This window comes from Danio rerio, chromosome 10 (assembly GCF_052040795.2).
Source record: "Danio rerio strain M-AB ecotype USA chromosome 10, GRCz13ab, whole genome shotgun sequence".
Lineage (NCBI taxonomy): Eukaryota > Metazoa > Chordata > Actinopteri > Cypriniformes > Danionidae > Danio > Danio rerio.
Genome location: NC_141030.1, coordinates 35,611,406 through 35,635,000, shown reverse-complemented (window position 1 = coordinate 35,635,000; position 23,595 = coordinate 35,611,406). Strand labels below are relative to the sequence as shown.

The following is a 23,595-nucleotide window of genomic DNA, read 5'->3' as shown; positions in this document are numbered from 1 at the left end:
AAAAGCAGTTTGAAAAAGGATAGATAGATAGTTTTGAGCTCACAAAGTTAGATCTATTGTTAAGTCAATGACAGTCATTTGCAGTAAAAGTCTATGGGACAGTTGTTGCTAGGGTGCAGTATCTGGTAGTTAGGGTGTGGCTAGAAAGTTAAAAGCTCATCAGTTATTGGCAGTTTGGTAGTCTGAGTTAAATGAGCTCAGCCATTAGTCTGTATGACAGTCTGATGCAGAGTTATGAGCTCACAAAGTTTGATCCCATGTTAAGTCAATGAGAGTCTTTTGAATGGAAGTCTATGGGACAGTTTCTAGGGTCCAAAAGTGGTTGCTAGGGCGTGGCCAGAAAGTTAAAAGCTCATCAGTTATTGGCAGTTAGGTAGTCTGAGTTAAATGAGCCCAGTTAGAAGTCTGTGTGACAGTCTGATGCAGAGTTATGAGCTCACAAAGTTTAGTCCAATGTTAAGTCTATGGGATTTTTCCGACGGTCCCGGGACGTTTTTCGGAAAATCGAAAGTCGGATCAGTCGGAAAAGATATGGCATACCGAGTCAGAATAGTTTGGAGGTCTGGTGTGAGTTTGGTGGTCATAGCTCGAAAGCTCTAGGAGGAGATAGATTTTGAATTTTAGTCTCAGAAGAAGAAGAAGAATAATATATAAAAAAAATAATAAGTTTAAATAGGATTTCAGTAGTCTGGCTTGTTTCTCAAGCCAGCCTAATTAAAAAAGTCATGTGATTTTGTTATTAGAGATCATGTGTTGAAAAAATGTTGTAAATGACGTGTTCATTGCATGTTGACAATGTCTTCTAAGAAGCAAGTCGTTTATTAAATAAAGAAAAGATTCACGCAGCTTCTTGTAGCGTAGCAAATTCCATTTTTACTGTTGTTATTTGGCGCCAGTTAATCAGGAGGTTTTTTTTGTTTTCATTAGCCACTTTTCCACTATCGTGCTGAATGGTTCTTTATGCTGAACTGTTCCATTCCATGCCAAACCGGGCCAGTTAGCACGGATACAGTTTCCTTTTTTTACTGTCGTGCAGCAACAGAGCTCTTTGGAACATTACACAAAACGCATCAGTAGTTGCCTTGGTAACGCACTAAACGGCTCCCTTTGTTCAATTAAAGTAAATAACCCCCCATATTTATTTAGAGGGGGAAACCGCAGCACCCGGAAGGAAACCCACGCGAACGTGAGGAGAACATGCAAACTCTACACAGAAATGCCAACTGACCCAGCCGAAGCTCGAACCAGCACTACCTACTACTCCACCGAGTCACCGTGAGCAGGCACTTTAACTAATAAATAATATATCACTTTAACAATCAATTAAACTACACAACAGTTTTATATCAAAAGTTGATAATGATATAAAATAAACTACAATTTGGATCACTAACAAGTTCAATAAAAAAAAACTAATATGAAAAAACACATAGCATATCAGGATATAAAGCATATAAAGGGCTATTATTTTTAGCAAAATGCTGCTCTTTTTATCTTTGTATTTTTATCATTTTATTTTTGTTATTTACATTTTTTGCCTTTATAATTAACTAATGAGCTATAGACAAATGTCTGCATGATGTTTTAGAAAAAGTTTTATTAAAGATAGCATATATATATATATATATACATATATATATGTATTAAAGATCACAGAAAAAAAAAAAAAAAACAACAACAACAACACAGAAGCATGTGACATGGGCCCATAAATGTTCAACTTATGAATAACTGAATCGTATAGGTCTATAGCTGAAATGTTTAAAATCGCTTGTTTTATTTATATAAAACATTTGTCTTTTTTTTTTTGTAAAAACTATACCGACATTTTAGAATACATATTTATTTAATTTATTAATTCATTTGACTTGCTATTTGGTGAATATATAGGCTATAATTTAAATCATACAACAGTACCTTGGACAGCTACATCGCTACTCCGTAAAGCTTTCAAACAAAAGTCCAAAAAATTAAAGAAAGTTGACTTTCTATAGTGCCGACCGACATCGCAACACACCGTAACCGTCCTTCAGGTGCTATAGCCGGCATAACATTACAAAACAAGCCGTCTGGGCTTTGATTTAAAAGGTGCAATTATTTCCTAGTTGTTCAAATAGTCTGCAAGTTCATGTTTCATGGAGGATGTTATCACTGTGGACATTGATGATCTTAAGCGTGTCTTTATTCGATGCACAGCAGAAAGAAAAAAAGTTGAAAAAAAGTCTTTCAGCTGTGCATTTAGTCAAGTTCTCACCCAGATCAGAGCAAGTTTTTGTGCTACCAAATCCAGCGCTGCATGCAATAAACTCATGCTCAGTCAAAGCGATAAAGGTCTCATTGCCTAGGATGACAATATAATCAAGCTCTAGCCACAAATAAAACAATAGGCTATTTTATCATTTTAATATTTTAGATGACGGATTAGTTATTATACTATACATGGTTAATTATATTAAAGTCAATATAATAACAACCTTAATGAATAAAATATGTTTATGAGAATGTGGTGAGTAATTCCCTTCTCTGCCAGCGACTGCGCTATGGTTTTAAAACCATTTTCAAACTGTATCGTTTACACCTGTATCATTTTTGATATAAAATGTGGTTATCTTGTGGATGTCTGATGACTAGCGCGCTTCTGCAGAGCCAGCTGTGTTAGCTTGGGAACAAAGCTGCGACATCAACACACGGTTCAGTACGATTGTCTCACCGTGCCGAGAATTCCAAGCGGAGGCTAAGTGGAGAAACAACTGTAACCATACCGAAGTGTTCTTAGAACAGTTTGGCACGATAGTGGACTCGTTGGATGGAAATGTCTTTATTCACACATCTTTGTAAGTTAATTCGCATTTTTGGCTGGAAACATAGCAAATGGCTGTTTCCAACATTCTTCCGAATAGCTTGTTTTGTGTTAAAAAAAAAAAAAAGTTTAGAGTTTATAACCACTTGAGTTTGAGTGAATTTTAATTTTAAAGTGAATAAATTATTTGTAGTATTTAAAAAATGAATCAATGGGATAGATTCACTGACTCTTTTACCCAGAGCTAAAGAAAAACTCTCTCGACTGTAATCCACAAGCTCAATCTGAGTGCAGAACTTTTCTCTTCAAGCTATTCCCACCAGCATGTCTGCTCACTTCTCATCTGATCAGCCTCTGCTATCATCCTCAACACCATCTCCAATCGCCATGGTTACTCCTCACATTTAAAAGCAGACTTTAGCCTTTAGTCATTGTGCATGTACTTTCCATGACATCATCAGCAAAGGCCAAATGCCTGCAAAACAAACCAAGTTAGTGAGTGCTGCTGCGGTGCACACCAAGAGTAAACATCTTTAAACTCAAAATAACTGGACGTAATGAATCCATAGTCTCATGCAAACGAGGAACTCCTGCTGTTTTTGGGATATTTAGATATTAAATATACAATGCAACATATATACAGTCCCTAATTTACTGTATACAAGTTGACAATTACACAAATTAAGGTCAAGTTTGTGATTTTGGCCTTTTATAAAGTGTTGTTTTCAGTCTAAAGCACAAAAAATACTTGAGTGTGTTTAACTTTGTTATCAACCAGTGTCTAGATTTCAATTAAAATATGTAGTTTAAAAAGTTGTTTTCTCAAAATGAGTTTTTTTTTTCTTCTACGTCAAGCCATAATTCGCCATATCAGCCTTTATAAGGAACATTTAAGGAACATTCACAGATTTATTCTCAATATATATATATATATATATGAGCAATTCCGTGCAAATGTCAACCTTGCCATGAAAAAAAATTAAGTTTTTACCAAAATACGGAAACCATTTCTGGGTTTTTTGTGTAAGCAAGTATTTTACAGTACTTTAAAAATACTCAAAAATGCATCTGTCAATGTTTTCAAACTATTCTATTTGATTTACCAAAGTCACACAAATGGTAATTTCACATGCGTCACATCCACAACAGAGAGATGTCACATCCATAACGACACTTTTTCCTCAGAAATGTGAAAATATTAAATTAAATAAAACCAATCAGTTTTGTTTTGTAGAGAGCCGACTCTAATCCTTTTGATTAGCATTATTTCTTTTGGGTTGTGCAGTTTAATTCACATAATTTCTACAAAGTGTGTTGTATACTGTAAACTCAGACTTTTTTTGTCACATCCATAACACATGCTTATTTTCCTCATTTAAAGTACAAAACACATTTACAGATTGATATTTTTCTGCTCCCATAACTCTGTGGCTAGTTGCTCTAGAAAATATAATCAAATTTTTCAATATAATGTTAACATATACTTTCTCTGTCAATTTATGTGTTGAATTTTTGCTGCAAATGTCACATCCATAACGCTGGAATTGCTCATATATATATATATATATATATATATATATATATATATATATATATATATATATATATATATATATATATATATATATATATATATATATATATATATATATATATATATATTAAGGGTGTACAGATACGCGTATTCGAATTGAACCATTCGGTACGAGACTTTCGGTTCGGTACGCATTGCAAACCGAATGATTTAGACTAATATCTAAAAAGATAAAAGAGAATAAGTACAAAAAAGCCTGCAATGCTTGCCCTGCCTTCAAGCTCTTCTTATTGGCCCACTGCTCTAGAACAGAACATAAATGGATTGGTTAATATCAGCTGTTAATCACTCCTGTTCCGATGACAGCCGCGAAAATGTAAAGGTCTGGATCCTAGAGACTGAAAACAACACTGACAGATTTAGTTTATAAACCAGCTAGAGTTACAACTAATAACACATCTGGTTAGTGATCATGTGCTGAATGTCAATCCAGCAAAACACTTTTCAAAGAGTGGATAAAAGACTTCCCGTGGTTAAAGTCCGCTATGACTAAAGCATTCACTGTAAAGCCGGTGGGTCAGAGTTTTCAGGTAACAGTGTTTGCCCCTGAATCTACACATTTTAAGCACGAGATGTTCTAACGTTATTTAATCCTTCATTTAATCGTCACAATGCTGTCAATCGTGCGACTGATAGCTTGTTCACCATCGCTAAAGAGCATGCATTCACTGAGATGAAACTAATATTGTAGCTCATGAAAAGACCGTTATTGCTATTAAGATGACGTAGGCAAATGATAATTATAACATCATCTGTGCGATATCAGACAGCACCCGTGAGAACAGCACAGTGATTATTGTTACTTCAGTTCATTTCATTCACGTCAAGCAGTGCGTGCAGGGCTGGTGAGCGCATGCAGATTGATCCAGATAGAGTGTTAATATATAATAGAATCTGTTCTTATAAAACATGTAGTAACGGTGCTCATCATTCTTGGTGGGTGTGACAAAATTTGTCTGGTGCGCCTACATTTTTGAAGTTATGAGCACCGGTGCTACCAAGAAAAAAAGGTTCATTTGAGCCCTGTTAGACCTCAATCCGTAGTGGAAATTTCGGGTTTTAAGAAAATGTTAAATGTAATAGAGCCCCGTTACATTATTCCTTCATAAGCCCATTTCAGTCAGATAATTCCTGCTTTCAGATCCACTAAAATGGTGGTGACAGTCAAATCAAGCAGATCTGTGCTGTCTGAAGAAAAGGAGGACAGTAATCTTTCGGAAAATAAATTAATTACATTTATTTTTAATAGGAAGCTTTTTGGTTTCGAGTATAAAAAAGGATTTGTTATATATTTTGCTAAGCAGAAACCCCAGAAGTATAGCTCTATTACTGTTTAAAGTGAAAGAAAACAAAACAAGATCATTCTTTTATGATGTTAGTTTTAATAAAATAAAGAAATTTAAATGAGAGAAATCCGCTGGCTATTTTCTTTTTTTGCTGTACAGAAAACATACAGAACCGTGACACCATATAAATATACCATATATATATATATATATATATATATATATATATATACATGTTTACGAACACAGAATTTGCATAATGTACATATATGGTTCCCAAAGATGTTCAAAGTCCTTCTGCTTTACTTTGATGATTGCAAGTCTCTTTTTCCCCCAATTCTGAAGCATCCGTGTGTTTTTTCAGCATAATACCATAGCTGTTCTGGCTTGAAGAACACCAAAATCCAACATATTTTGTATATTAAATCTTTTTTTTTTTAATTATTGCAATTTCTAATGTAATCAATCAACCAGTGATTAGCATTAGTTCACCTGCAGTGTCTCGCCCCAATGGATTGATTGTCATCTCATAACGAATTAACCCAAAGGCCATTAAGGGCAACCACAATCACAACATTACCATCGTCTCCAACGCACAGCCGAGCAACCATAATGAACTCACAGCAGAGACGGATCTAAGATACTGGCTAATAATCATATTTGTGCCTCTCACAACTAAACTGCTCTCGGCTCTCTTTATATTTCACATGAATCAAAGCTGTCAGCCTCCGCCACAAGTTTTCTTCCACTTTCACAGCTTAACAAGACTTTCCTACAGAGCCAGAGAAGATGTAGACCCAGAAACAGATTGGATCTCTCATCAGCATAAGTCCAGTTCAAACTGTAAGCGCGTGTAAACGAGAGAAAAATCGAAAGATGGACAGTGAAACGAGAGAGGCAAAACTAATGAGAGCTAGAGATCTGGGCTTTAATGTGCTGTGCTGAAAATGTAATGTTCTGAACATTTCAGTTTAGAGTTTGTTTCAGTTCAGCCCAGAATAAGGCAGAAACTCCAGGTTTACAGTTTATATGTTGATGGCAGCAATAAACAGATGATGGAAGAAACGCAGATAGTGTATTTACTAAAATTAAGCAGGAAATGTCGAATTAAGCTGACATTTCATTTTTAAATTTGACACTAAAAACAAATTGAATTTACACTAAATTTAAAAGATGAATGTCAAGGATCAAGTGATTTAGTGATTTTTTTAGTGATTTTACACTGTATTTTTCATAAAATTTTAATAGTGTTTCGACTTTAGTTGACAGGACAGTAGAGATTATGGACAGGAAAGTTTGTGAAGCAGAGATGGTTGAAGGATTGTCAAAGTACCTAGAGGAGGGATTTGAAGTCAGGTTGTCATGAATACTAAAGTGCCAAGTTTTGGCACAATAACCACTACGCCAATACGACTGACTATTTGTACTCTATATAAATGATAGTGATGGTCAAGAAGCAACTGTAGCGAGAATAAACTGTAAATAACTGTTTAAAGTGATCCAGGATCAACATAAGTGAATTTACGCTGTATTTAAATGATGATCATCCAGGATCAACAAAAGTAAATTTACACTGTATTTAAATGTTTATGTCGGTCCAGGATCATCAATAGTAAATTTACACTGTATTAAAATAATTCTGGTCCAGGATCAACATTAGTGATTTTACACTGTATTAAAATAATAATGGTCCAGGATCAACATTAGTGAATTTACACTATTTTTAAATAAAGATGGTCCAGGATCAACAATAGTAAATTTACACTATATTTAGGTGATGATGGTCCAGGATCAACATTAGTGATTTTACACTGTATTAAAATAATGCTGGTCCAGGATCAACATTAGTGATTTTACACTGTATTAAAATAATGCTGGTCCAGGATCAACATTAGTGAATTTACACTATTTTTAAATAAAGATGGTACAGGATCAACAATAGTGAGTTTACACTGTATTTAAATGTTTATGTCGGTCCAGGATCATCAATAGTAAATTTACACTGTATTAAAATAATGCTGGTCCAGGATCATCATTAGTGATTTTACACTGTATTAAAATAATGCTGGTCCAGGATCAACATTAGTGATTTTACACTGTATTTAGGTGATGATGGTCCAGGATCAACATTAGTGAATTTACACTATTTTTAAATAAAGATGGTCCAGGATCAACAATAGTGAATTTACACTGTATTTAAATGTTGATGATGGTCCAGGATCAACTTTAGTGATTTTACACTGTATTAAAATAATGCTGGTCCAGGATCAACATTAGTGATTTTACACTGTATTTAGGTGATGATGGCCCAGGATCAACATTAGTGAATTTACGCTATTTTTAAATGATGATGGTCCAGGATCAACAATAGTGAGTTTACACTGTATTTAAATGTTTATGTCGGTCCAGGATCATCAATAGTAAATTTACACTGTATTAAAATAATGCTGGTCCAGGATCATCATTAGTGATTTTACACTGTATTAAAATAATGCTGGTCCAGGATCAACATTAGTGATTTTACACTGTATTAAAATAATGCTGGTCCAGGATCAACATTAGTGATTTTACACTATTTTTAAAAAAAAAATGGTCCAGGATCAACAATAGTGAATTTACACTATATTTAGGTGATGATGGTCCAGGATCAACATTAGTGATTTTACACTGTATTAAAATAATGCTGGTCCAGGATCAACATTAGTGATTTTACACTGTATTAAAATAATGCTGGTCCAGGATCAACATTAGTGATTTTACACTGTATTTAGGTGATGATGGTCCAGGATCAACATTAGTGAATTTACACTATTTTTAAATAAAGATGGTCCAGGATCAACAATAGTGAATTTACACTGTATTTAAATGTTGATGATGGTCCAGGATCAACTTTAGTGATTTTACACTGTATTAAAATAATGCTGGTCCAGGATCAACATTAGTGATTTTACACTGTATTAAAATAATGCTGGTCCAGGATCAACATTAGTGATTTTACACTGTATTTAGGTGATGATGGTCCAGGATCAACTTTAGTGATTTTACACTGTATTAAAATAATGCTGGTCCAGGATCAACATTAGTGATTTTACACTGTATTTAGGTGATGATGGTCCAGGATCAACATTAGTGAATTTACGCTATTTTTAAATGATGATGGTCCAGGATCAACAATAGTGAGTTTACACTGTATTTAAATGTTTATGTCGGTCCAGGATCATCAATAGTAAATTTACACTGTATTAAAATAATGCTGGTCCAGGATCATCATTAATGATTTTACACTGTATTAAAATAATGCTGGTCCAGGATCAACATTAGTGATTTTACACTGTATTTAGGTGATGATGGTCCAGGATCAACATTAGTGAATTTACACTATTTTTAAATAAAGATGGTCCAGGATCAACAATAGTGAATTTACACTGTATTTAAATGTTGATGATGGTCCAGGATCAACTTTAGTGATTTTACACTGTATTTAGGTGATGATGGCCCAGGATCAACATTAGTGAATTTACGCTATTTTTAAATGATGATGGTCCAGGATCAACAATAGTGAGTTTACACTGTATTTAAATGTTTATGTCGGTCCAGGATCATCAATAGTAAATTTACACTGTATTAAAATAATGCTGGTCCAGGATCATCATTGGTGATTTTACACTGTATTAAAATAATGCTGGTCCAGGATCAACATTAGTGATTTTACACTGTATTAAAATAATGCTGGTCCAGGATCAACATTATTGATTTTACACTGTATTAAAATAATGCTGGTCCAGGATCAACATTAGTGATTTTACACTGTATTAAAATAATGCTGGTCCAGGATCAACATTAGTGATTTTACACTGTATTAAAATAATGCTGGTCCAGGATCAACATTAGTGATTTTACACTATTTTTAAATAAAGATGGTCCAGGATCAACAATAGTGAATTTACACTGTATTTAAATGTTGATGATGGTCCAGGATCAACATTATTGATTTTACACTGTATTAAAATAATGCTGGTCCAGGATCAACATTAGTGATTTTACACTGTATTTAGGTGATGATGGTCCAGGATCAACATTAGTGAATTTACGCTATTTTTAAATGATGATGGTCCAGGATCAACAATAGTGAGTTTACACTGTATTTAAATGTTTATGTCGGTCCAGGATCATCAATAGTAAATTTACACTGTATTAAAATAATGCTGGTCCAGGATAAACAATAGTGAATTTACACTGTATTTAAATGTTGATGATGGTCCAGGATCATCAATAGTAAATTTACACTGTATTAAAATAATGCTGGTCCAGGATCAACATTAGTGATTTTACACTATTTTTAAATAAAGATGGTCCAGGATCAACAATAGTGAATTTACACTATATTTAGGTGATGATGGTCCAGGATCAACATTAGTGATTTTACACTGTATTAAAATAATGCTGGTCCAGGATCAACATTAGTGATTTTACACTGTATTAAAATAATGCTGGTCCAGGATCAACATTAGTGATTTTACACTGTATTAAAATAATGCTGGTCCAGGATCAACATTAGTGATTTTACACTGTATTTAGGTGATGATGGTCCAGGATCAACATTAGTGAATTTACACTATTTTTAAATAAAGATGGTCCAGGATCAACAATAGTGAATTTACACTGTATTTAAATGTTGATGATGGTCCAGGATCAACTTTAGTGATTTTACACTGTATTAAAATAATGCTGGTCCAGGATCAACATTAGTGATTTTACACTGTATTTAGGTGATGATGGCCCAGGATCAACATTAGTGAATTTACGCTATTTTTAAATGATGATGGTCCAGGATCAACAATAGTGAGTTTACACTGTATTTAAATGTTTATGTCGGTCCAGGATCATCAATAGTAAATTTACACTGTATTAAAATAATGCTGGTCCAGGATCATCATTAGTGATTTTACACTGTATTAAAATAATGCTGGTCCAGGATCAACATTAGTGATTTTACACTGTATTAAAATAATGCTGGTCCAGGATCAACATTATTGATTTTACACTGTATTAAAATAATGCTGGTCCAGGATCAACATTAGTGATTTTACACTGTATTAAAATAATGCTGGTCCAGGATCAACATTAGTGATTTTACACTGTATTAAAATAATGCTGGTCCAGGATCAACATTAGTGATTTTACACTATTTTTAAATAAAGATGGTCCAGGATCAACAATAGTGAATTTACACTGTATTTAAATGTTGATGATGGTCCAGGATCAACATTATTGATTTTACACTGTATTAAAATAATGCTGGTCCAGGATCAACATTAGTGATTTTACACTGTATTTAGGTGATGATGGCCCAGGATCAACATTAGTGAATTTACGCTATTTTTAAATGATGATGGTCCAGGATCAACAATAGTGAGTTTACACTGTATTTAAATGTTTATGTCGGTCCAGGATCATCAATAGTAAATTTACACTGTATTAAAATAATGCTGGTCCAGGATAAACAATAGTGAATTTACACTGTATTTAAATGTTGATGATGGTCCAGGATCAACATTAGTGATTTTACACTGTATTAAAATAATGCTGGTCCAGGATGTACATTAGTAATTTTACACTATTTTTAAATAAAGATGGTCCAGGATAAACAATAGTGAATTTACACTGTATTTAAATGTTGATGATGGTCCAGGATCAACATTAGTGATTTTACACTGTATTTAGGTGATGATGGTCCAGGATCAACATTAGTGATTTTACACTGTATTTAGGTGATGATGGTCCAGGATCAACATCAGTGAATTTACGCTATTTTTAAATGATGATGGTCCAGGATCAACATTAGTGATTTTACACTGTATTTAAATGTTTATGTCGGTCCAGGATCATCAATAGTAAATTTACACTGTATTAAAATAATGCTGGTCCAGGATCATCATTAGTGATTTTACACTGTATTAAAATAATGCTGGTCCAGGATCAACATTAGTGATTTTACACTGTATTAAAATAATGCTGGTCCAGGATCAACATTAGTGATTTTACACTGTATTTAGGTGATGATGGTCCAGGATCAACATTAGTGAATATACACTATTTTTAAATAAAGATGGTCCAGGATCAACAATAGTGAGTTTACACTGTATTTAAATGTTGATGATGGTCCAGGTTCAACTTTAGTCAATTTACTCTTTAATTAAATATTCATGATATTAAATTTACTCTTTAATTAAATATTCATGATGTCAAGGATCAACAATAGTGAACTTTCACTGTGTTTTTTATTATTATTGTTTGGGGTTTTTCAACTTTATTTGACAGGACAGTAGATATTATGGACAGGAAAGTGTGTGGAGCAAAGAAGAGGGGTTCAAACTCGGGTCACCATGAAACCATGTTGACGCAGTAACCACTACGCCACTGGCACCTACTACTTACACTGCATTTAAACAGTAGTGATGGTCTAGAATCAACATTAGTGAATTTACACTGTATTAAATTGATGATCGTCTAGAATCAACTTTATTGAATTTACTCTGAAATTTACTCAAATGTTTATGACGTCATCAAGATGGGGTCGAGGATGGCCGCCTCGGTGTGAATCTCTCCAGTGTTTGCACTGTTTTTGTTAGTTGGTCCTGTTTTATGTTTATCAACCACGATCAGTTACACCAGGGATGAGCTGCTAAACATTCGGTAGTGCACACCAACTAATCACGAACCGGATTTTGATTTCTCTGGTATTTTGCAGAACATTGTCTCAGCTGCACTAAGGAAACGCTACAAGACGCGCATGTGTGGGATACGAGCAGGCACGCTTGTCAGGCTGAGACAGCGCGGCTTCAGAACAGTGCTGCCCAGCATCCATCTGGCGAATCTCTGCTCTCTTCCTAACAAAATGAACGAACAGCTTCTGCTCACACGCAAAAACAAAAACTTTAACAACTCTGCTGCGCTGTGTTTTACAGAAACCTGGCTAAACGAAGCCATTCCGGACAGCGCATTACACCTACCGGACTTTCAGCTGTATAGAGCAGATGGCGATAGGTAGTCAACGCGCAAAACATGCGGTGGTGGGACATGCTTCTACATCAACAGAAGGTGGTGTACGGATGTAACTGTGTTAAAAAGATCTGCTGTCCTGATGTGGAAGTGCTTCTCACTAACTGTAAGCCGTTTTATTCACTGAGAGAATTTTCCTGGTTCGTTTTCATCTTTGTTTACATTCCACTGCAAGCACACGTGAGTACTGCGCTGCAACAGCTGGCTGATCTGATCAGAGAGACAGAACAACAACACCCGGACTCTGTTTTTATCATTCTTGGTGACTTTAATCAGGCAAAACTCACACATGAGCTGCCTAAATTCAAACAGCACATTACAAGCCCCACCAGAGACAATAACATTTTGGACCATCGCTACACCACAATAAAGGATGCATATCGCTCCGTCGCCAGAGCAGCTCTAGAACTATCCGACCACTGCCTGGTTCATCTTATACCAACTTACAGGCAAAAACTTAAAGCTACTAAGCCAGTATTAAGGACTGTTAAGAGACGGACCAACGACACAAAGGAGGTTTTACAAGCCTGTTTTAAATGCACTGACTGGAGTGTTTTTGAAGCTGCAGCCACTGACTTGCACGAGCTCACTGAAACTGTAACATTATACATCAGCTTCTGTGAGGAGGTGCATCCCATACAGGACCTGCTTATCATTTAACAATGATAAACCATGGTTCACACCAAAACTCGAGACAGCTTCATCAGGCCAAAAAGGATGCCTACAGGAATGGGGACAGGATCTTGTACAATCAGGCCAGGAACACACTGACAAAGGAGATTGGTGTGGCTAAGAAGAGCTATGCTAAAAAGCAGCAAAACCAGATTTCTGCCAACGACCCTGCATCGGTGTGTAAAGCAGGGGTGTCAAACTCAATTCCTGGAGGGCCGAAGCCCTGCACAGTTTAGTTCCAACCCTGCTCCAACACACTTTCCTGTAGGTTTCAAACAAGCCTGAAGGACACAATTAGTTTGATCAGGTGTGTTTAATTAGGGTTGGAACTAAACTGTGTAGAGCTGCGGCCCTTTTGGAACTGAGTTTGACACTTGTGGTGTAAAGGCTTGAAAGATGTTACTAACTACAAGACACCATTTTGCAAACATCACCATGCAAACATCTTGCAAACGAGCTGAATATTTTCTACTGTAGATTTGACACCTCTGACCAGACACCCCACACCTGCCCGAACCATCTCCCTACAGAGCCATCAACACCTCCAGTATAGGCTTGCCATGATAGACGGTGTTGCCGGTGTTACCGGTTTAAAGACGCAACACCGATGACATCACTTTTCTACCGTGATACCGTGGTATTCAATTTTTTAATAAATATTTATTTGAATTAAATTGAAAATATTATTCTAAATAATTTACTTAAGATGAGAGCATGCACTACAATTAAAATCTGAACAATCTGAGGAGAACGAGAGGAGTCGAATTTACAGAAAGAGAATAGCGGACATTTTAGTGTCAAAACGCAAAGCAAAAGCGCCTGTTTGGCAATATTTTGGATTTAAACCAAATGCAAAAAGAGAACCTGAAAATGTTAATGAGGCAATCTGCAAACTTTGCCTGACAAAGGTGGCAGCATCTGGAGAAAACGCAATTAATTTATACACACACTTTCGACGCACCTACTTGATGTTTAACTATATGTGGGTCGCGGGTAGATAAGATTAATAGCCATAAATACGCAACACATACTCTAATTTTAAAAATCACGCGACCATCATCTCACAATGTTTAATAATAAATAATTACATTTTTTATTAAAACGAGTGATTTAGCAATGCCGCACCATTAATAAACCAACTGCAGAGAAACAAAGCAACCATAGCGGCAACCACAGTAATCACCTTTTCGAAATTCAGCTGTTCTATTTTGTACATGGTTATTATGTGATTAATGTTAAATAAATAAATAATGAATAGACCGCCAAGATTGTATCCTATGTGTGTGTGTACGTATTTTATCACTGAAGCCACTTAAAATTCAAAAACTGAAAGTTGCTTCATCTGTCTGGCAATATTTCGGCTTTTAATTGAATGAAAAGTTAATTTAGATGAGCCAATATAAAAAAAATGCTGTAAAGTATTTGTGACGTGCAGGCCAAATGCACATCGATTCAAAGATCTGATCTCCTCTCGCTCTTGCTGTCATCCAGACATTGATACAGACGCCACACAAGTCAAGTCGCAAAACGGAGGCTGGTACCAGGTGACTAGTAGAATAGCTGAAGCTTTTGCGAAATCTGTCAAAATACAGCAATGAAATTAACAGGCATAAATGTCTTTGGGCCAAAAAGTCTATCTGTAGGATATCTGTAAAAATGCAATCAAAGACAATGTTATGTAGAAGTTGTGTCGCCTAATAATTACATAAATTCTAATAAAATAAAAACCAAAATAAACAATTCATTGCACTTTTTCGTTTGATAAAAAAATGCAGAAACGAAAAAAATTAAAGGGTGGGTAGTTTGTATTAATGTGTTTTAATATTAATAAAAACAACACTGCCAATAGGCTAGCCATTTAATAAATATTATTTCACTGTGTACTGGGTTATAATGTATGTTTTACAATAAAAACTAAATGTAGCATGTCTAACTGTCATTTAAAACATGCCAGAGCTGTAGTCTATGCAGTGTGTAAACTTACAGGGAGGTGTTGGTCAATAGTCATACTGCGCACCACATTATTAAACCAGATAGCCAATATTAACTTAAGAGATTTTACAAAAAAAAGGAATTTTAAAAAGGAACAACACGCAAATAACAAAACAAATAAAACTGGTCCCGTGGAGTTTAGCACTTATTCTTGCCACTGTATGCAGTGTAGTGTGTATAGCGCCCTTATGCAGAGCGTGTTGGCAATTCCCGCAAAACTGAAAGTGAAAGTATTATACACATGCATTTATAAGCTATTTGAAAAGCAGAAAAAAGAGGAAATTCTACCCCCACAGTGATACCGGTATTACCGGTGTTGTCACATGTCAATTACCCGGTGGAGAAATTTCCTCATCGTCACAACCCTAACCTCCAACCATCTCCCTCTCCCCCACCCTGCAATTTACAGCAGTGAGGATGACGTGTGTCAGATCTTCAGTAAACAGAAGAGAAGGAAAGCACCAGGCCCAGACGGTCTGCTCCACTATCATCCCAAGCCCGAAGAAGCCAAAGATCACAGGACTCAATGACTACAGACCTGTTGCCTTAACATCTGAGGCCATGAAGTCATTCGAAAGACTGGCGCTAGCATATCTGAAGGACATCACATGATACCTGCTGGACCCCCTGCAGTTTGCCTATAGAGCAAACTGGTCTGTGGATGATGCAGGCAACATGGAACTGCATTATACTCTACAGCAGTAGTCACCAAACTTGCTCCTTGAGGGCCGGTGTCCTGGAGATTTTAGCTCCAACCCTAATCAAACACACCTGAACAAGCTAATCAAGGTCTTATTAGGTATACTTGAAACATCCAGGCAAGTGTGTTGAGGCAAGTTGGAGCTAAACCCTGCAGGGACACCGGCCCTCCAGGACCGAGATTGGTGACCCCTGCTCTACAGCATCTGGACAAACCAGGGAACTACGCAAGGATTCTGTTTGTGGACTTCAGTTCTGTCTTTAACACCATCGTCCCATCAATGCTCGAAGACAAACTGACCCAGCTCTCTGTTCCTAGCTTTGTCTGTCAATGGATCACCAGCTTTCTGACAGATAGACAACAGCTAGTCAGAATGGGCAAAATCACATCCGACAGCCGCACCATCAGCACTGGTGCCCCCCAGGGATGTGTTCTCTTCCCACTGCTCTTCTCCCAGTACACCAACGACTGCACCACAAAAGACCCCTCCAACAAGCTCCTTAAACCAATGTCGATATTGATGTTAAATACTGACATTTATTCATCAGGTATGGCAACCACAATCCAACATATGATAAACCTCATAGTGGTAACGTTCACGCAACATCAAGCTGTAAGATTATTAGACGTTGATATTTGGTTGATTTTAGGTTGGATTTTGAACTATGATGTCGGCCTGACATTGGGTTCTGACATCAACATGATTTTCATTTCCAAACAAAATGCAATGTCTCCACGATGCTGAGGTACAACATCAATCTGACATAATGTTGGCGTCTTGTGCCTGCTGGGTGTTTATGGTAATTTCAGTAATCATACAGTAAACATCTGTCATCTTCTTATCAGTAACATGCATCTAAACGGTCTCTGGGTCAATGCATGTGAAGACTTCGAACATTTTCTTTACACGTTTATGCTTCCAAACAGTTTGCTGCAATTATAAATTGCCCATGACTTAAGGTAGCAAATGATGATGCGATTTACCTTCTATGTGTGATTTGATTGGACAGGAACCACATGACTGATTCTAATTCCCATAGACAAGAAAAAAAAAAGTAGTGGCTGCAGTTTGAAGGAAGTTAGTGGAGTAAAACTACCAATATTGCACTAAAAAATGTACTCAAGGGAAAGTAAAAGTACACATTTATAAAACTACGTAGCAAATTACAATTCCTGAGAAGAAAATACTCATTGAAAATAATTTGGGTATTTGTAATTTGTTTCTTTACACCACAATTTGTTAATTTACACACAGATTATGCTAAATATAAGTTAAATGATATTTGCATGATAGCAATTCCTTACATTTTTATTAACATATATTGAAGAGCACAAGTTGCATCGACAACTTTCGTCATGTAGACAGTGGGGGAAATAAGTATTGAACATGTCACCATTTTTCTCAGAAAACATTTTTGATTTTTTTTGAAACATTTGCCGTTGACTTAAAATTTACATCTGATGTTGGTGACAACCAAAGAAATCCATATATGCAAAGAAAACAAAACAAGTTTACAAATGAAGTTGTGTAAAAAAATGAAATGACGCAGGGAAAAACACTGCTAAGGGCATTTTCAAATGCTTTCAGAAAAAGAAAACCAAGCTGTAGAATGGCCCAGCCAATCACTGGATCCGAGACCAATAGAAAATACAAATTAAAGCTCAGATTTGATAGATGAAACCCACAGAACCATCAAGATTTTTACACTGCTTAAGTCTGTGAAAAACTCACACCTGAACAATGCATGTGACTTCATTCTCCATATAAGAGGCGTCTTTACCAAAAAAGCCTTTTTTAAAAAGTATTTTAAATATACATACTGAGTAACAGCTGCAAGCTACAGTTTTTTAAAACCATTATTACTTCAGTTCCTTTACTTTGTTATTGAAAAGAGCACTTAGTATCTTCCATTAAAAAAAAAAACTTCCAAAAGATGCAAATAAATTCATGCAGGAACAGGAACTGAGAGCACTTTTAAATCAGGGTTTTAAGCATCTAATAACACACTTTCATTCATCCTTTCTGAATGACAGCTATACAGATCTCTCAGTATGGTAGGTCTTTCTGACCCAGCGCTGCTTGTGCTGAACTTGATGAACTTCAGCTGAAGACTCCGCGGGGCTCTATTTTGGCAGCTGAGAGTTTGCTTGGTGGTTTCTGGCAGAGGAGAGACACACAGTCTCACTTCCTCCTTGAACAAACCGTGGCCTGAGCATCACCTGGACACTTTAACATGAGGACCAAAGGGGGAACAAGAAATGTTTGCACAAACCAAGTCTCTGTGTCCTAAAGAAATTGCCCGTGCGCATATGTAGAAAAGCAGGTGTGCATATAAACGTTAAAGATTAAGATACAAAATTAAGAGTTTTCTTGTGACAGGTGATGGTTGCAACTAGATTTAAAATCACTTTGAAGTAATAGCTGACCAATTATATATATATATATATATATATATATATATATATATATATATATATATATATATATATATAATATATATAATATAATATAATATAATATAATATAATATAATATAATATAATATATGAGACCCCTGAAACGTGCAACAAAACGTACCCTGAGTTCTGAGAGTAAATATATATATATATATATATATATATATATATATATATATATATATATATATATATATATATATATATATATTTACTCTCAAAACTCAGGGTACATTTTGTTGCACGTTTCAGGGGTCTCATTTATAAAACTTTGTGCAGAATACATTTTCATTTATTTATTAATGAGTATGACTCATGTGCTCATGTCCTTGATTCACTTGAGGTGACTGTTAAAAAGGGAACAAGGGCTAAATTAAAGATAATTTTAAAATATGAAGGACATCCACTGAGTAACACCTTTAGAACACTTAAGAGTTTATTCAGTGAGAAACCAGTAATGCCCCGGTGCTCCACAGACAAATTCAGGTCTTTTTATTCCAACCACTGTCAGGTTTTTTTTAATGAAGTGGTGTAACTTGTATATGTGTAGCGTTTTGTTTGTTTGTTTTTTTGCTCAGTTATTTACTGTGTTGTGATGGGTGCAAAATGATGTTTTTGTGGTATATGTTGTTTTGTAATTTATTGTTTTGTGATGTCAATAGTGGCAAATGAGTTTCCCCTCAAAGGGATTAATAAAGTTCTTTACTACTACTAAAGTGGTTCAATTAAAGAGCCTCTGTTATGCATTAAAAAAGACATATTTTGGTTTTGGGGGTCTCCAACAACAGGCTGATATGCATGCAATGTCACAAACATTTTCATTTTTTTATAATTTGAATTTATTTTTACCTAATTTTCCAAACGACTCCCTTATGATTCATTCAGCAATTCATTTGTTCCCAAACCCCTCCTTAGCGCTGATAGGTCCAATGACCAAGTATGTTGTGATTGATCGACTGCGTTCAGTGTGAGATAAAGAGAATCGTCCACCACGGTTTATCAGCAATTTTGAAATAGTCAAAGTGCAGAGAGTATGTGTGAGCCCAATGCAGGAGTGCATTAAATGCAATTTAACACCAGCATATTGCTTTATTCTTAACCATAAGTAAAACAGTGACACACGTTCTGTATTAAACCACACAGTGGCAAAAGCTGAACTGTTTTGAAACGTGACCACTGCACATGAGTAGAAAAAGCTGATGGTGGCCATAGCAATGACAAACGGCAGTAGATCACAAGCTCACAAACAACTTTAAATCTGTAAATAAAGCGGCACGTGGTTTAAGACGTGATATGAGAATATAAATAATTAACCAGATACAGTACAAGCTGTTACAAGTAACAAAACAAATACACACTTTGCAAGCTAGAGAAAACAAGGAGGCAACCATTTTAATCACACTTAAGCTACTTACACTTGTGAAATGGAGGAAGAAACTGATCCATGAACTGTGCATTGTAAAGTTCCTGTGAAGCTTTGACAAAGTCCCATACATCAATAGTCTTTTTTGATCCTTCCTTTAAAGGGCCATGACACCCCCCACTTTCGGTTTAAGTCTACCTCAGAATTTTTTTAAAAGATGCATCATAATGGGCGTGGAGCTCTGCAAGCAAAGGGCAGGAGTGGGCATGGCCAGCAGGGGAGAAGGAGGGGAGATGACAACTGTTGTCTGTTAGCTCACAAAATGAGACACAAACCGTGAGGAGACGCATGATTTTATGGTTTACAAAGTTAATGCAAAGAAATAAACAGTAATTTAATGCCATGCTACATTTGTTATTCAAAATTTCATATACAGATAATTTATTTCAATTTATATCATTATAATTTACAATTTATATCATTATAAAGATAATCATGTTCATATAAACACTATAAATGAGGACTTTTTCCTCAATCGCTGGGTCTGAATCATAGGTCTGAATGCAGACTCAGTGCAGTAGGTCTCTTGCCCTGTCTATTTTAACCATTAGCCCCGTTGGTAATCTAGAGGATTTAGGCAAACACAGCAGCGCGGCGATGTGTCAAAATGTGAACGAACTCCTGATAAAAGACAATGTCCACCATTTTCCAATTCTCGTACTGCTTTACCGACAAAAAATGCTTGCTGGACACATACAGCTTTGCTGTATCTGCTCTGACAGCATTGCGAGGAAAAACATGCAACAAACCCGGTGGATCATGGAAACAAACACATACAAGCCTTCATGAACAGCTAAATACCGTGTGCCGTGGGTCCTTGTCTCACAGCTTGATTCTGGCAGGTCTGGCTTGCCTTCGGAAAGCACGTGCAGTCATGAATAATTAAGAAGCAGGCTCTTCTTATAGGATAAGAACACTCTGCTATGAATAATAATGAGAAACCGACGAGTCATCTTTGCACTTGCAGTTTTGTGCTACGTCGCCGATTTTGTTCCTGCCCCAAAGATTATTTTAAACCCGGAAGCTGAAATTAGCTGACAAAAGCTCAAAATTATCTAGTTTTACCCACAATTAAAGCTGATAGGTAACATTATAACATTGTCTTAACTGATGCTCAACACACACTAATCTGTTTAAATCTCAAAAAAGTACTCGAGGGTTTCGTGAACCTTTAACAAACGGCCAACGAATGCCCCGTTATAAGCCTAAATTGCTGAAGCACTTGTCAGAAAAATGATGGGAACACAGCACAAGGCTAGGGCGATAACGCTAAGGTATTTTTGCAAAAAAAACTGGATCGTTTTTTAAAGACATGATTCATCAGTGGATCGCTCGTATGTCAGCTTATAGACAAACCAGCTGAACGATGTGACTTGGAAACACTCCAGTGCCCCAGTATCTGTGGTTACACCCAGTAAACAGCAGCAACTTCAGTGAACTGATGACTTCCATGGACAATCACAGTCATTTTTGTTGAGCACGTGAATGGCAAACCCGCGCTGTTTAATAATGTGCTCAATATCGCTCTAATAAACGTTAAAGATTAAGAAATAATCTTAATAAATCACTAATAAATGTTAGTGGGAAATGCTCGTTTTTTAAACTTCAGTATTGATTGTTAGCGAATTCTAGTACCATGACAACCTTAAAACAAACAATGTCAAGACTGTTGTGAACATACTCAAGATCGTTTGCCGAGGTTGTGGAAAACAAAACTTGGAGTTCTTAATAAATGGCCATGAGATCATTTAAATGCATGTTCAAAAAACACTAAGAGAGCTCTGTGGTTTGTCCCAAAATAAAAAAAGGCAACTAAACTTCAAATACAGTGGTGCTTTTGACTAGAAACTCTCTCTGAAGTAAAGCACACACAATGACACACACACACACACACACACAAACACTAAAATGTGTTTCATGTGAAAGGCTTCACAAACAATAATCCCCTACAGCTTTGAGGAGATTCCTGTGTGACAGCGAGAAAGAGGTCTGCGAGTTCATTTCTTGGTGTGTCCCACAAAGTGAACTCATATCCTAGAGTGTCCTAAAGTGGCCTCTCTCTGCTTCTCTTTCTTCCTAATCCCTGTATGCAGATCCATCAGGAGGAGCATATGGGGAGCACATGTGTGTCTGGTCACATTCTTCAGCAGACCTGACCCACCACAGAGACCCAGAAACAGCCGACCTGACCCAGCAAGAGCGGACAACCTGCTGCCTTTTCACTTAACTAGAGCTGTCAGACAATGACTCAACTCCACACCAAACCTTCTGCGCCTATAATTCAACCAGACTACAGAAGAAGAGTATAAGAGAGTTGTCTTGCATTACTTGCTTGGGGGTAAAGCAGCAACAATTTCATGGTCTTCAACTGAGAAGAGGTGCAAGTGTCAAAATACTAAAAAAATTTTTTATTAATAATATTATTAAAACTTTTTTACCATGATTTACAGAGGACTAGGGTTGAAGTCGAAATTGAATTGTGATTCACTATATGCAAGGGGCTGCGATATGAAATATATTTGTATTACTTAATTTCCTATGCCCAGAGCAAATGCGTGACTGCCGTCTGCATAGTCTTACTAGCAATTGAGTGAGCACAATTGAGTGAGGAGTGTCTCGCTAAAAAGTCAACTGAAAGTATTGCCAATCTAGTAGCAAGCAACAGCAAAGTACAATTTCAGAGTTGTTTCAGCCATGTTAGTTTGCTGAGTGTTCTGTATTTTTATTCATTTTTAATTTGTATCATAAGCTACACTACCTCCCTAATTCGAGTTCAACTTGTTAACAGAAAGGTAAGGTCATTTTATTTGTGTTTACTGTTTGCTTTAGAGAAAAATGAGTTTCATTTTTGAATGTTTAATACATGCTTAAGTAAGTTAATATTTTTTCAATTCCTTTTTTAACTAACACTCACTGCTTTTTATCAGTAAGAAGCTATGATACAGATAATTGAGCTTAAGCTTGACCAAAGAGCTTAGAGTGACCAAGAGGCGACACTCAATAGAGCGTTCCATTGCAACAGCAGCGCTCAGCAACAGCCCTGCGATTTTGGAGTGAAAGTGATCGGCTGTCCATTGGATCTCACTGCTGTCGCGATGGCGAGCAGCTGCTTTGTTTTTTTATTTATTTATTTAAAAAGCACATTAAAGCTGAGATACAACCTGAAATACAACACTTTCTATCACAATCATCAGCACTTTTAATAGTTTATTTTACAGACTTATAATATGCTGTTGTTCTATTGGAATTTTTATTCCAAAATGGCCGCTGCGGCATCTAGTGGCTGTTTCCCAATCGCACTGGAGTGTCAACTCTTGGTGATTCTATGCTTGTTGGCCTGACTACAAAATTAAATCGCAAATCCAATAGAACAACAGCATATTATAAGTCTGTAAAATAAACTATTAAAAGTGCTGATGATTTTGCAGTATTTGTCAAAAATGTAAAAAAAAAATTTTTCATAAATAATCTCAATTATTTATACAAATATTTTCAAAAATATTATCAATATTTTTCTTAAATCGCACATCCCTACAGAGGACACCCTCTAAAATTTGATTTGGTGTGACAAGGCATATAATAAGGTATATTTATAATTAGAATCATTTG

General features: G+C 35.9%; 2 long non-coding RNA genes across 2 annotated transcripts in view; both read right to left on the bottom strand.

Annotated features, from left to right (window-relative positions):
- LOC141376416 (uncharacterized) overlaps positions 1 to 23,595 on the bottom strand; it is a 74,338-nt gene that overhangs the window by 49,623 nt on the left and 1,120 nt on the right. The window lies entirely within an intron of this gene.
- LOC147835114 (uncharacterized) lies at positions 6,127 to 8,917 on the bottom strand. The gene is made up of 3 exons (XR_015944883.1): positions 8,773 to 8,917; positions 7,682 to 8,014; positions 6,127 to 7,585 (listed from the first exon to the last, which is right to left on the bottom strand). It is a non-coding gene; the product is annotated as an uncharacterized LOC147835114 (long non-coding RNA).